This window comes from Ixodes scapularis, unplaced genomic scaffold (assembly GCF_016920785.2).
Source record: "Ixodes scapularis isolate PalLabHiFi unplaced genomic scaffold, ASM1692078v2 PGA_scaffold4__175_contigs__length_147842914, whole genome shotgun sequence".
Classification (NCBI taxonomy): Eukaryota; Metazoa; Arthropoda; class Arachnida; order Ixodida; family Ixodidae; genus Ixodes; species Ixodes scapularis.
In genome coordinates, this window is record NW_024609879.1 from 78,110,302 (window position 1) to 78,125,490 (window position 15,189).

A 15,189-nucleotide genomic window follows, 5' to 3' on the forward strand; every position below is an offset into this window, starting at 1 on the left:
CCAGCTTCTTTTTGGAAATTGCATTGCAGCGCTGAACAGTAGGTCAGCATGAAAACAAACCTCCGATCGTGAGGAAACGGGCGCAGGGAAGCCAGCCAGATGCCAGAACGCGAAGCGGAGTCCGTCACCAGACGTCACGGTACACCTGACCCAATCAAGACGTGGCGACCGCAGCGACACTTGTGTTTGCTCTGAAGACTAATAGTACGCCGTGCAAGCAATACCATTGATCTCCACGACAATTTGCTGGATCGCGTGTCTCTGCTTGGTCGTTGCAGCTCAGGTGCGGCCACCGGATGGCCACCTTGGGACAAAGATTATCAGTCAACCTTTTGGAGCGTTGCGGAGGCTGGGCGGCAGTAAGCTGAAGACATGTTTTCTGCTCGTTCGTTGTCATTTACCGAAGAAGTTTGTTAAAACCCCGAACGGTGAGAATTGCGTTTGAGAACACGTGGAAATTTTTACGAAAGCTCAGCACCGCAAGAAAAAGGGGCAACTCGTCTAACGCAAGTCTTACCGTTCTGGCGGCATGATAAAAGCTTCCTTGGCATGCCAAAGTGCTGCATCTTTGTCTTTGCACGCTTGAATACCGATCAAGAATTAACGCCGTGTGGATTTGTTTCGTGAGTGCAAAGAGCATGAAGATGCATGTGCCTCTGGAGCAGCATTTTACTTTACTCTTACGACTGTATTTGTAACTTGCGGCACTTGGAGTCCAGAAGCGGGCATGATCCAGTGGCGACAAAGGAGGGGTAGGAGGCTATGGCGACGACGACAGATTGCACACAACCATATGGAAGGCCACGTTTGAAAAACTTCAGATATCGCCGCTTCATACTTTTGCCTTCGAAAACCTACCTTCTTCCACAGCATTGCTCTATTTGTGCTGTCATGTGATCCATTTGTGTAGATTTGGAACATAGCCATGGTTAATCCATAATAGCAACCACCGATTTCGTTTCCTATTGATAGCAACTCGCTGGAACAGCTGGGTGATAGAGAAGACGCCTATGTGCGACATACCTTCAAAGCTCTGCCATGGCATCGATTCTTGATAAGTATCCAAGCGTGAAAAGGCACAGAGACGCAGCAGTTTGGCAGGCGAAGGAAGCTTTGATCACGCCGCAAGACCGGCGAGACTCGACGTTCGACAAGTTGTGCCTTTTTCTTGCGGTGCCGCGCTGTTGCAAAAACTTTTATGCGATTTCAAAGGAAATTCTTATTGTTCACACATTGCGAGCGTTTGGCGCTCCTTTCACTAAACAGAGGGGAGCGCCGCCGGAGACTGACACTCGAGCGTGCTCTTCGTGCTTCGAGCATTTCTTGGAGCACAAGTGACTTCTTTGCGCTCCGTGATGTCACGTCCACAAACAAGATGGCTGTGCCATTGTTGAGATTGTTGAAACAAAAGGCGTAGCCGGACAGCTGCTCCTTTTCAGTCATTAGTGGTTAATCCAGCAGGTAAAAACAATTAGATTTGAAAGCCAAGACAGCAATTAGCATTCCGGAAAAGGATTGTTCATGTGCCTTGCCTGAGAACAAAGTGATCTATCGAACGAGCGTGCTGATAGCTCGGCGACAGAAAAGTTGCCGAGAAGACAGTGGGACGGCTGCCCTTTTTAAACTGCTTAGTCCAGCTGCAGCGAATAAAGATACTTAGATTGGAAAGCCGAAGCATCAGTTAGCATTGCGGGAAAGGTTTGTTTGTGCATCTCGCCTGAAAACGAATTCATCTATTGAACGGAAGGTTACCGACAGCACAGCGACAGAAAAGTTGTTGAGATGAGAAGACAGTCGGAGCGCTGCCCTTTCTAGGATGCTTTGCCCAGAGAATCAAGATACTTCGAATGGAAAGCCGAAACATCATGTTCATGTCTCGCTTGAAACGAATTGACGTGCTATCTATTGAACGACAGTGTTCCGGTATCGGCATAGCACATCAACAGCTTCCATCGCATTCCGTCTCGCTGCAATACGGAACCACGAAATATCTGGCAAGTGTGAGGGTTTCGTGCGTCGACAAACGGGTTCAAGAATGTTGTCTTTAATTCAAATATAAACAGCTTGCACGGTCAATAAATAGATCAGCCAAGGTGCCTTTCCCCGCACGTGCTCGAAGCGAGTCTCCAAACCTCTCAGAAATACTTAAACGTTCGTAGAAACTTCAAAACGTCGCCGTCTCTTTAACTTTGTACCCTGCCGCTCTACACTGGCTTTAATTAATTTACCACCGAAATAATTTTGGCTTCTCCCACCCGTATCCACGGGATGCCAGGTTCGTCATAACCGTTGGGTGGGGAGGAGCTTGTGCGGCTTGTCAATATATTCGGTGTGTCGCGCTCCTGTACGCCATGCGCCGTTTAGTTGCTGTGCCTGGAGTATGAAACTCAGAGCGTCAGAGTAGGAGTAAAGGAGTGTGGACTTAAAGGGGAGCTGCAATCATACTTAAGCGTCTACCTCTTTTGCGGTTTCCACGTCTCTTTGGGTTCGGGCAAGCCAGCGGGTACGGAGAGAATAACTAAATATCAGTGAGTCATATTTTAACCGGACGACGCGGAAACCTCCTCCACCTACGAGGGCGACCCGCGTTGCCGAAAGCGCGGAATATGTGACGTCTTTGGTCCTGGGCTTACTACTGGTCAGAGCCGCTAAAAGCTTTTTTTTTAGTCGATACAAAATATAAGTGTCGCGAACCGTTTCAATTATGTATGAAAGTAGTTTTTGTTCACTATTTTAGATCAGAAAAGAAACAAATGCAGTTTATAAAGTACGGAAACAAGAAAAGACCCGTCGACAAACCCGCCACCAAGCGGTGAAAAAAACGGCGCATACAGTAAAACCTCGTTATAACAAAGTTGAAGGAGCGGTCGTAATTATTTCGTTATAACCATTAGTTTGTTATAGCCAATGTCCATTTCTTCCCACTATTAGCAAGCAAGTGGAATTATGATTGCTTTGTTATATCCAGTTTTGTTATAACGAGGTTTTACTGTACTAGAAAGGCGTAGTGGGATGAGGCTCCGACGAACAATCAGCTTAGAAAGGTCCCGGATGTACGCGGTGGCGCTGCGGTCGTATACCGGCTCGAGGATCCGACCGGTTCCAAGCGTTCCCAAGGCTTTCGGCGCGGGCTTGGCTGGCGATTTGACCCTTTGGCGGTATGGCAGGGCGAAGTGGCTCCCGTTCTGAACTGATCTTTACCCCGTGTTTACCGTCGTTTGTGGCCAATGAAGTGTTATGCCGAATTAGTCTTTAATCGCGCGGCAAATGCAATGCGAGCTGCCCTGGCCGCCCACTTCATACAGCCTAGTCAACACGTGCTTTAGTGGCACCCTCTCGAGCCGTCGACACTGAGTGCGGCAGCCGTGAGCGCTCGATGAGCTCACTACTTCACGGCCACTCAAACCAGGACCTACGACGTCATGAAGGATGTTATTTTTTGCTTGTTTTTGTAAACCTAATTTGCCTAGAACTTTTAAAATAAAGCGAAATTTGAGAAAAGTTTCTTTAAATTACTACGTTCAGTGCGCTCAGGTTCGGTCCAAATTAAAAACCAGTCAAAAAGTTATTGCAGGGCCACTTTAACGCTCCCAAGGACGACAAACGAGCAAAAAACATGTCTGCAGCACGCTGCCGGCCAGCCTCTGCAATGCTCCAAAAGGTTAATTTTCCGTGTCCCAAGATGGTCGTCCGGCAGCCGCAATCACGGAGCGGGGTAGCGCAATTTAGCAATTGTTGTAGAGATCAGTAAAAAAATATGGAATGCATACCCTCCTAGCATCCATCAGGTAGTGATAAGCATTCTGTGCAGTCTATATGCCCATCAATGTCAACGCATGTAGCCATTTGCAGGCAGTCGCATCCTTTCGAAGATCAATCTGGCCTTAGTCAGGCACCAGCTTTCGCTCTCAGCACACAGCCACTGTTGGTGGGCTTCGAGGCTGCTCGCATCTTCACCCTCCACAGGCGGGGCAGCCCCGGTCTGTAAATGTAGAATATGAATATGGCAGGTATTATTTGATAACACTTTATGTTTTGGCCGTGTAAAGAAAATCTGCATTCCATTATCTAACATATCTGTTATGAAATAACAAGGTCAGGTGGAACGGCTCGAGTTCGCTGACTGAAAGACAGAGGGCTTAGCCTGAACCAATATCCTAGCAGCCTTCGATATTGGTGTGGGGGGAGAGAAGGCTGAACCTCTAAAGATGTCTTCAAATGATTCTCTAATTGCTTAACTCCAAAGTTTCAGGCTGCTGCACTTCAACGTTCTGAACTTTTTCCAACATATATTTGCGCTGTCGCTAACCATGTTCCATTTGCCAATTTTTTACACGCCCCTTCTCCTCCAATCAGAACAGCACGAGAGTCCGCCGTGAACAGACTTGGCATCATCGTGTGTCATATATCCCCAATGACTGCCTCCCCCACTAAGATGCATTAAAGCCAAGGCTCGAGCACAAGCACATAGCAACGCTAGATGGTCGCACTGCACGAACCCTCGTGCAGCCTGAGTATCTACTAGTACTGGTAAAAGCGAGCGAGTTGAAAATGAATACTTAAAATCGAAAGAATAAAGCGCGAGGGACAAGCCCAGGCCAACCACGTAAAGCCTGGTTCAAACAGTTGCGTTTGACCGCGTTGCGGCTGCGAGAAACCAGGACATCCCTGCTGCTTATATCGCGTGCCAAGATGATTCTTGGAATTGGAATCCACGCTTCATACGAAGCACAGATGTGCCGGTGACTCGTTTTCGGTTCTAAACGCAACGCAGACAAACACACTCAAACGCAAGTGTCGGAACCGACCTTTACGGTACAGGCTCACAGTAAAGCTGTGAGCCCGAACCGTCTCGCATGTCTAGCCTTCGCTTTAGTACATCTCAGGATGAGACGGAATGTATCATAATAGAACCGATGTGGTCTCACCATCCTGAGCAGAAGTGCGTGAGTAACAGATGCTATTTTCGTGGTCGCTTGCACGTAAACAACCAAGGAGCTTGTACACAACGCCGGCATTCATCTGGCTTGAAAACAACTTGAGCGTTGGCTTGGCTTGGATGTCAACTGCCCATTGTGCTTACTTGAACTTCACGAAATCCTCTAAATTGAGCAGGCTGCTTCTTGACTTCTGCTGTCGGCGCGTATGTCTGCAATTCGGCGGTTTCCGAGTTCGACGATTCGGAAATCATGGGTGTACCACCGCAACACCCTTTTAACACGATTTCGGTAGCCGTAGGGTGTAAAAAGGATGTACGAAGGGTGTAGGCCTTTCCGTACACCCTTGAATATTCAAAAATCATGTAAAAATGGTGTAGGAAGGGTGTGAGCTCGGAAAAACACCCTTTTAACACGAACATGGGTGTGGAAATTTTTAGTGTGTAGTGGGTTAGGCTCCTTTCTCTCAAGAATATAGCATCGAACGCGGCCTGTCTGCGCAGAGGTGCCTTAAACGTAAGAGGGCTTTCAGCTAGACGGAAGCAGTACCAGCTCAGGCGCATATTTCTTGAAAAGAACTTAGATGTCATAGCCGTGCAAGAGACCAAAATTGAGAGTGAGGAGCTGACAGACTGCATGGCGCGCCATTTCCAGTCAAGTTGTAACATCTGTGTCAGCCATGCGGTAGGGACGTCGGGGGTCGTCTGCCTCTTCATTATGAACTCAATTGGTGTTTCTGTAGAGGAGGTCACCTCACACGATCATGGGCGCCTCGTTATTTGCGATTTCCGCTTGGCAGACCAAGAGTACCGAGTGATTTGTTTGTACGCGCCGAACTCAGAAGCACAACGGTGCACTTTCTTTGAAAGCCTAGCAAGCTATCTTAACTGTAAGAGGCTTCTGATAGTGTCGGGCGATTTTATTTGCACTTATGATCCCGAAGATAGGGCATCTCAAAGCCGTCACAGAGACAGAAGCGGTGCTGTCTGGTTGGAGCTAGCAAATGAGCATGATCTGGAGGATGTGGCGCACTTTGGGACGGGCACGAAGGACGTACAGTTTACTCATTTTCAAGGGCACAGTCACGCGCGACTAGACAGGGCATACGTCTCTGTAGAGCTTGTCCCGCTGTGTGATGCTTACCTAGTTCACGAGATCAGTTTTAGTCACCACTGCCTGGTGACTTTGGAGATAGGTGCCAAAAAGAAAGATCGACCCCGATTTAACTGGGGGACCTGGAAAATGAACACCAAGCTTCTAGATGATGAAGTGTTCACCGACGCGGTGAAACGGCGGATTGAGGCATTAGAAAGTGTCAAAATTGGTTCATGTGTTTATAAATGAGAAGAGTTAAAATTAGCAATAAAAATGGACGCAATTGAAAGGTCAGGTGCCCTAAAGCACGAAAAGGCAAGAGAGGAAAACCAGACGCGTGGTTTTAGAGGAGTGTAAAACGCCGGGGTTGTTCATCGAAGACATAAATAACATAAAAGGTAAATTGCAGGTCATAGAGGCTGAACGCTATAGGGGTGCAATTGTTCGGTCGCGGTCCGAAAGATTTCTTGCTGGTGAGACGCCGACAAAGCGTGCATTAGCTACGGAAAAGAGATACGGGCGTGTCAACGAAATTATCGAAGTCGATTATCAAGGCATCACGACGAGCGACCCAGGGTTGATCGAGGACGCTTTCGTGGATTATTACGAAGAATTGCTGAATCAAAGGGTGCCAAATGAAGAAAGATTCGCGATAAACTTCCTGTCGGCAATACCACAGATAAGCAGCGACGCTAGAGAACGTTTAGAAGAGCAGATAAGTTTCACCGAAATACTAGAAGCGATGGCAATCGGAAAGACACCGGGCCCCGATGGATTAAGCGCTGCCTTCTTTAAAAAGTTCAAGAACGACATCACCGGGTTTTTGCTACATGTGTACCGTGAATGTTACGAACGCCGGGCACTCCCCCCTTCTTTTGTTTTTACTCATACAGTCCTTATTCCAAAAAGTGAAGACTCGTATAAATTGCGAAATGTAGCCAACTATCGGCCGATTACGTTAGCCAACGTGGATTATAAAATTGTAATGAAAATTCTCTCAAAGAGACTGCAAGGGGTAACCCCGGACGTGGTTGGGGAACACCAGACGTGTGGCATCAAGGGACGCACGATACTGAGCAACGTTCATGTAGCCCGAAGCGTATTACAGCCTTGTGATCGAGATACACGCAGAGTAGCGCTTTTGCAAATACACCTCGAGAAGCATTCGACTGGCTGTCACATGAAATACTGTTCTGTATTTTAAACCAGGTCGGCGTCGGCAACATTATTTTAGAAGGGATAAAAATGGCGTATAGGGACTGTAAGACTAGCCTTATAATCAACAAAGGCGTGACTAGACGTATTCCAGTGTAAGCATCGGTCCGCCAGGTATGTCCGCTCTAGCCTCTGCTGTTCGGTATCTTTCTTGAATTCTTCTGCCTTAGTGTCATCAACAGTCGTGCTGTGCGTGGTTTTTCTTTAAACGCGTGTGAAGTAAACCTTCTCGCGTACGCGGATGATGTCAGTTTTTGTAACGACCGTGAAGGTGTTTCACAAGCTGTCCAGCTCACGAAAAAATACTGTAATCAAACTGCATGCGCTGTAAATTGGGCAAAGAGTGCGGGGATCTGGCACGGGCACTGGGACGTTGCTCCGCTTGTGTTCGAAACCGTTCAGTGGTCTACGGTGCCAGGCGTATACTTAGGTGTGCCACTGAAGCACTATCAAAAGAGCAATGAGTTGTGGCGGGACGAAGTAGAAAAGATGAGTGACAAAGCAACTAAGTGGAATGGGAAAGATATTTCTATTTTCGCGCGGGCTACCGTTTGCAGTTTATTCTTTGTAGCCAAAATATGGTACCTATTACAAATATTACATTGCTCGCGTATTCATTTGCAGCGGATGCACAGATTATTTGCTGTTTTTATCTGGGATTCAAAGTGAGAACAGTGCAGGCGAGACAACCTTTTCTGTCGTGTGAGGTCAGGAGGACCAAGTTTGTCTCACCTATTTATACGGCAACTGGTGTCAAGGTTTCTGTTTTTGCGGGACCAGCCGAACCCTTTTCTACGAAAAGTGATCCAAGTGCAATTATGGCACGCATTACCAGAGTTTATCGTTTCGTCGTGTGACAGCTATTGTGGAAGCGTAAACGGTTTTCTCATAGGTTGTATGCGCTTATCAGTTTCTCAGAGCCCGTTTTTCTATGGAGTATTTGAGCTCGGTGTCTCGAAAACGTCTATCGCGAGACCTTGTCGACACCCTATTTCCAGTGCCACTGTATCGAGCTTTGTACCATGACAACGCGGACCGTGATGTGCTTGCCCGTGTGAAAAGGATGGCAATCCGGGGCTCAGTCAAAAGTTTTTTTTTTTCAAGCTACACACCGATACCCGTCCTGTCAAGACAGGGTTGGCGAGAAGGGGCTTGCCTGTACCGTGGGGCGAAGATTGCAACCTGTGTAAGAGCCCAGAGACTGTGGAACATGTGTTCCTTGACTGTTGGGATGCCATCCTTTTCTGGGACGTGCTCCAGCGCACGCCCAAAAAATATCTGCCGCTCACGGAACGAGGTATTAGGTTTCTTTCAGTGCTGGACAAGTCTTTCCCATACGATCTTGTGCTACTACTGGGTTTGCACTCTATCTGGAAGAGCAGGATGGCTGTACGCCATGCTGATCTGGATGTGCGGTCTGTCAGACTTTACTTTATTGAGCATGTCAATTGCCAGAAAGTCTATTCAGGAATGGATTGGTTGCCGACGTTTCAGAGCTTAGCGATGCTTCGAGAATTTTAACCCTTTTCCGCCAGCCGAAAGGCCGGCAGGCGGCAGGTTTTTAAACCCCTTAACTCCGCTAGCATGCAATGCTAGCAGGCAATGCTAGCAGGCAACTCTACATTGTATAGTACCGAAAGTGCCTGTCTTGTTTATGTTCATTGATGGCAATAAACAAAAAAAAATGTGCTTGTAGCTCAGGGGGTAGAGTGTCGGGCTGGTGTGCACAAAGTAGCGAGTTCGATCCCAGCCGCCGCTGAGCCTTTTTTATTGAATAAAAGGGGTGTTCACCGTCCAGCGATTCAAATTCAAAACACGTGACCGCCATGTGAGCGGAGCGAAGCGCTCTCTTTCTGATGCAGCACAAACCCTGTGCGACATCACGTGAGCGCCCTCTGTCGGACGCAGCTCGAACCCTGTGACACCACACGTGAGACGCCCTGAGCGCCGCAATTCAAGTCCTATAGCGCCCTCTGTCGGACGAAGCTCAGACCCTGTGACATCACGTGGTTGTTATCAGATGATGACCACAGCTGTCAACACCTGGTCAACCACTTTTGTGGTTTGAGGTCTTCTGTTTGAGGTCTGATGTTGAGGTTTGAGGTACGTGACCTCACACCTGTACCGCGTACCTCGGGGGGCGGGACCCTGGCGAGCTCCGTTTGGTCACTGGCCAACGCCCATGCCCTGTCATTGGTCCCTGGGATGGGAGAGAGGGAAGAGGCCCCGCCCTGCGGCTCTGATTGGTCGGGGCTGGCCCCGCCCCCTTGGGGCTTTCATTGACAGGCGACCGAGTTGGTACAGGTTTCCTACTACTGGGGGGATGGTAGGTATATTTTTCGTCGCAAGACTGTTTATAGAATACCGCGAACAACAGCTCCTCATCACTGGTCAGTGATGGCTCATTATTAACCTGCTTAATTTCACTTTACGTTTGAGCGCGGCTGACCTAATTGTGATTGGTCAACAAATCGCACACGACCGTAGGGGCCGCGCTTTAAAGATTTTCATTCTCACCGGCATGTACTGTTGCCTTTGGAAGCCCTCCTTGCTCCACAGCGTTGCTCTATCTGTGGTGCCATGTGATCTAGTAGAGTCAGTGGTCGGCATTTTAGGTCGCCCTCACTCACCCTCAACCTTAGAGCCACACTCACCCTCACGGCTACACTCACCTTCAGTCCCTCAATCACCCTCATCTTCACATTCATACTCACCTTCAGCCCTTCACTCGCCGTCACTGAACATCTCGGCCCTCACGGCACTCACGCACTGATGGCCCTCATGGCCCTCACGCACTCACCGCCCTCACGCACTGATGGCCCTCACGCCACTCGGGCCCGCTTCAGATGGGGCGATTTCGCCCAGAAACTTGACGTCGCAACACCAGCAACACGGGTCGCCCGCGTTCACACGTAGCAACCGATTGCTGCAATTTCTATCATCAGTATAAAATTTTATTTTTATTGCACTCTTTAGACACACAACTACATGCCATAAACCTACTTTTATGCACTGAAATCTCGTTGAGAATACTAATGAATCTTTCTGAAACAGTTTATTTCCAAAAACGATCAATATCAAACCAGAACCAAATCTTTTATTTCATCATCACCGGCACGAGGTATCACGTGAAAATATCGCGTCCCTGATTGGATGCAGCCGCTTCAAACGTCTTTGAATTGCTCCGAGCTGCTCGCTTGTTTCGAGCCGGACCCGATATCAGCAATTTGTATCAATCTAGGGAAAGCTAGGGAACAACTCGCCAACAACACCAAAATAACTGAGAAAGTTGGCCCGTCTGAAGGGGGCCTCACGCACTCACCGCCCTCACGTCCCTCACGCACTCATGGCCCTCACAACCCTCACGCACTCACCACCCTCACGGCCCTCACACCCCTCACACCCCTCACTCACTCATGCCACTCACCGCCCTCACGTCCCTCACGCACTCATGTCTCTCGCACCCCTCACGCACTCATGGCCCTCACGCCACTCACCGCCCTCACGCCCCTCACGCACTCATGGCACTCACACCCCTCACGGCCCCCGGTCCTCACTACCGCCCTCACGGCCCTCACACACTCATGGTCCTCACAGCCCTCACGGCCCTCATCACGCTCATGCTCATGAATTTTTCTGGTTCAGAAACTCACTCACCCTCACCTCACCCGTGAAGATAAGGGTGAGTGAGGGCCCTCATGAGTGAGGTTTGGCGAGGTGTGACTAGAGTAGATTTTAAACATAGCCATGGTTAATAGTGCATACCAGCAAAAAGCTCACCGGAGATAAGCTCACCGGAGAAAAGCTCACCGCAAAACCGGCAGACGCGGAGAAAAGCTCACCGCCCTTTGAGGGGGTGCGGAGAAAAGCTCACCGATATTTTATTAGCTAAGCTTGATTCTCCGTCAAACGCGGAAATTTAACACAATTCGCATTCTTCACTTCATTAGGAATATGTCCTCCTTTTTGTAATATTCTTGAAGTTCATTGGGCATATTTACTATTTCTTCAGAAATTGGTAATCACCCATTTTGTATATTAATAAAGCCGGAAGTATAAAATCAGAACATCATACACCGGTAAAGAAGACGACAATTCATTGACAAAAACATGTATGGGCGCATGCCATTCCCTGAATACCTGCACACCGGGCGGCACTGTGAAATAAAAGTGCAATAGAGTACAATACAATGCAGTACAATACAATACAATGTCGGCTACGCTGTTTGATTTCTGTTAATTTAACTAACAAAACTTTAGTTGCGAGAACAGCTTCGTCCTGTGGTGTTCGTTGTCGTCACCTCGTCGTCGTGGTTTCAGCGGTTTTCATCGTGTATAACGTTTATCAACTCTCCCTATTCGCTACCTTACAGAAGACTACTTCTTATATAGGTCATGAGTAACAACGATGCCAGTGTGCAGCTCGGAAGGTCATGGGTAGCTCACCGTAAAAGGTCCTTATCACACAAAGGCAACGTGTCGAAACACCAGCACGAACGGCTAGAAAACGTGCATGTCCGTGGAAGAAAAAAGCCTTGATATCCTACTGACTGTTTCATCCCGTTTTTAAAGATTAACAAAAGCTTCAAAGAGAATTTGAGGCACCGCGTTGTTGCGCATGCACTTTCGAATTTTCGGCATTCGCAGTTTTCATTTTTAGGTTTTAGGCAGACATTATTAAATTTTCGAACTTTTTCCTCTTCGTCAAGTTCATAAAGTTTTCACTTAGGCTTTCGTTGCCCTAGAGAGTAAGCCAAAGAAAACATTCGCCCGCAATTATTAATTTGGGAGCAATATAACTAATAAGCTTACAAATAATGCAAAAAATGACATTTTCTCTTTTACAAAGCTCACAAATTTTAATGAAAATAAATTTATATATGCTACGCATGATCCACCAGCCTCAAAATAAAAAGAAGAAAAAATCGGTGAGCTTTTCTCCACATCCGCCGGTTTTGCGGTGAGCTTTTCTCCGGTGAGCTTATCTTCGGTGAGCTTTTCTCCGGTGAGCTTTTCTCTGGTGAGCTTTTCTCCGGGATTCGTTTCTGCGGGGTAGGGAGGCTGCGAGCACGAATCCGTAGACAAATTTAGTCACGAAGCTTCCGTGAATCGTCCCGTGTCAATTACCCATTATCAATACTATTTATTAATGCAATCGCGTGAAGAGATCTTTAACCTACTGATATCAGTGCATGGCGACAACTTGGGCGATTTTTTGAAGAGTCTTTCGTCCGTCGGTGATGAACTACTCGTAGAGGTTAGCGTTGAACAGATCGCAACGTTTACGAACATTGCAAGCTCTGGGTGAGAACATATCCACTATTCACTCATTCAGCTGCACGGCGATCTGGCTCGAATGCTGCTGGTCTAGGAAAGGATTGTCGAGCCGAACACCACGTAATTTCACATAACACCGAACTTGGCGAACACCACGTCGCCCATGCTACGCTAGCTGAGGTAACCGCCATCTTGAAACTGGTGCTCTCGCTGAGCCCAAGATCTCTCGAGAGATTTCCGCAAAGCTCGCTAGCCCGCAGCACAAAATCTACAGCGTTGCTTTCGTGCAGAATACGCTGGCCCTTTTATTGCGCTCTGCTCAAGCGCAGTCCCGACACTCAGTTTATGTCCTTACGCAATGCTTTAGCGTACGGTTCACTGAAACTGTCTATTACTCCCTTGTTTTTACGATAAACTCAAAACCACCTTTAGCGTGCGAGTGGCCAAACATTTTATAGTCCGAACCGGCCGGACTACTAACTCTACAGGGGTGTAGCCTTGTTACCTGGAATTCACAACGCAGATGAAGTTATTAAAATGAGGAAAAAAAGGTGGTTCGAAGGAAGGTCATTGCAAGGATACCAGGATGATCTCCTACCGCAGAGCCTCCCACTCCTTCGCGTTAGCAGGGCGAGCGCTGGAAAGGATGCCAGTGGGGAGGAGGAAACCACCAAGCTTATGTAGTAGACAATTTGTGGGGTTCTTTCTTATATTGCAACAAGTTCCGTGCAGACAGGTTCGACACCGTCGTCCCGTCTCTCTACCCTGAATGACTAAGCACTTTTAGATGTGCCCTCACGGAAAAACAGGGTTCATTTCGAGCAGACGCCTTTTGTAAAGCAGGATTTTTTTTTTTTTCATCGGAATTTTTGTTGGTATAGTTGGGAGTAGACGATGAGTTCAAGATAAAAAGAGATGAATAAACAAACATAGAAGACTAACACAACCACATGCGATCGCTGCGAGACGCACCCTTTTCGCGTACCACCTTTCGGGGGAAAACGTTTGTATCTGTAACTATATTTCGCGATACTTTTTTTTTCATTTTTTTCAGAAGAAATTTAGGAATATATAGTGTTGTAGGCGTCACACGAAAGAAATTAAGTAAATACGTTACTCAGGCCCATTCACACAGTTGCGATCGGAGCTACCACTACGCTTGCGAACGAATGCAACCGGTTGGAACGACCAGTTACCGTAGCAACGAAGCGCCAAACGGTCGTTGCGTTCGTGTTCGTTCGCAACGCAAGGAGTTGAACCGAGCTGAACTTTTTTGTTACGTTCGGAAACGACCGCAACGACAGACCAATCACAGGTCGAGGAGGGCTCGGTCGCGCACGCTGCATGCCGGTCGTGCCGGGCTCTTCCTATCTGCAGCATAGCGTCGGTGGTGATCGTCAACGTAAACGGTGTGGTGGAAGCTCATCGTTCCCCGTAAAAGCTCTATCCTTGACTGTGAATTTTTGATGTGTGTCGTTATGATAACCCAGAACGCACTAGAAGGGAAGATCCACCTACTCGTGCGGTGATCTAGTGGGGGCACTCTCAAGACAGCAGAAACGCCCGTGCGGTCGTGTTTGTTTACTTCGACTACTGTGGTACTTTCTTAGCATTTGTGTCCTCGAACATCGCCCGGGTTTCTTCTTTGGCGCATTCCATGCAAGTGCTCAAGTTCAAGGTATTACTGGTGCGTACCGTATGAAGGATGCGAATTTTCACGCGTTTTCATAACCCGAGGAAGGTGATTAGTGTTAGCAATCCTGAACGCTCGCAACGTCTATCTGATCACGAATATATCTATATATATATATATATATATATATATATATATATATATATATATATATACGTTGCTGTATCGCTGCTAAGATTACATTATCTTTTATGATCGTAGAAAAGGGTGTGGTGCCATTTGTACTGCTGCCAAAGTCGTGTATTAAAGTCGTGATCGTGCAACACGGCGTCCAGCATTCTTTTCTTTTTTTTTTTTTAATGCGATACTCTGCAAGCGTATCCTGAAAAAAAAAAAGAAATAAGGCTTGAGGTCATAGAAGACGGTCTGTCTATTTTTTGTTACGCAAGGGAGTGGGAGCGCGTCCCCTTCTTTTTAGAGGTGCCGCTGAAGCAGCTGACGGCGGCGGAGAGGCAGTCGCCCTTCTGCCGACCCGCTGCGCTTGTTGCAGAGGTTGCAGGAGTCTACGCGCGGCGCAGAGCGGTCGTTCCGGTCACAACGGACGGAGTCGTGGATAACGGGTTCGTTTCAGACGTCTGAACCAGCCTTTACATAGCTATTAAAGGCGCACAGCAGATCTTCGTGACTGTACGCCGTAGCCGAAACGTCCGGCTGCTCCGGTGAGGACCTCGCGTCGGGCACGACACCGTCCGCCATGTTGGTAAGCGTAGCTGGGTTGCTCATACTATTGGCTAGGGGCAAGAGCTTGACCTCGTTTCTCATTGGCTGTTGATTCGTGTGGTTGCATGTGACTGCATGTGCGTGTACAGGTCGCGCAGAGTTGTCGTTGAAGTCGCAGCGGTTGCCTTCGTTCGTAAGCATAGTGGTCGCTGAGTCTAAACGCAAATGTGTGAACGGACCTTTACTCGTTACTCGCAAATAAAAGTAATGCGTTACCGTCCTACGTTACCTTAGAATAAAAGGGATGCCTTA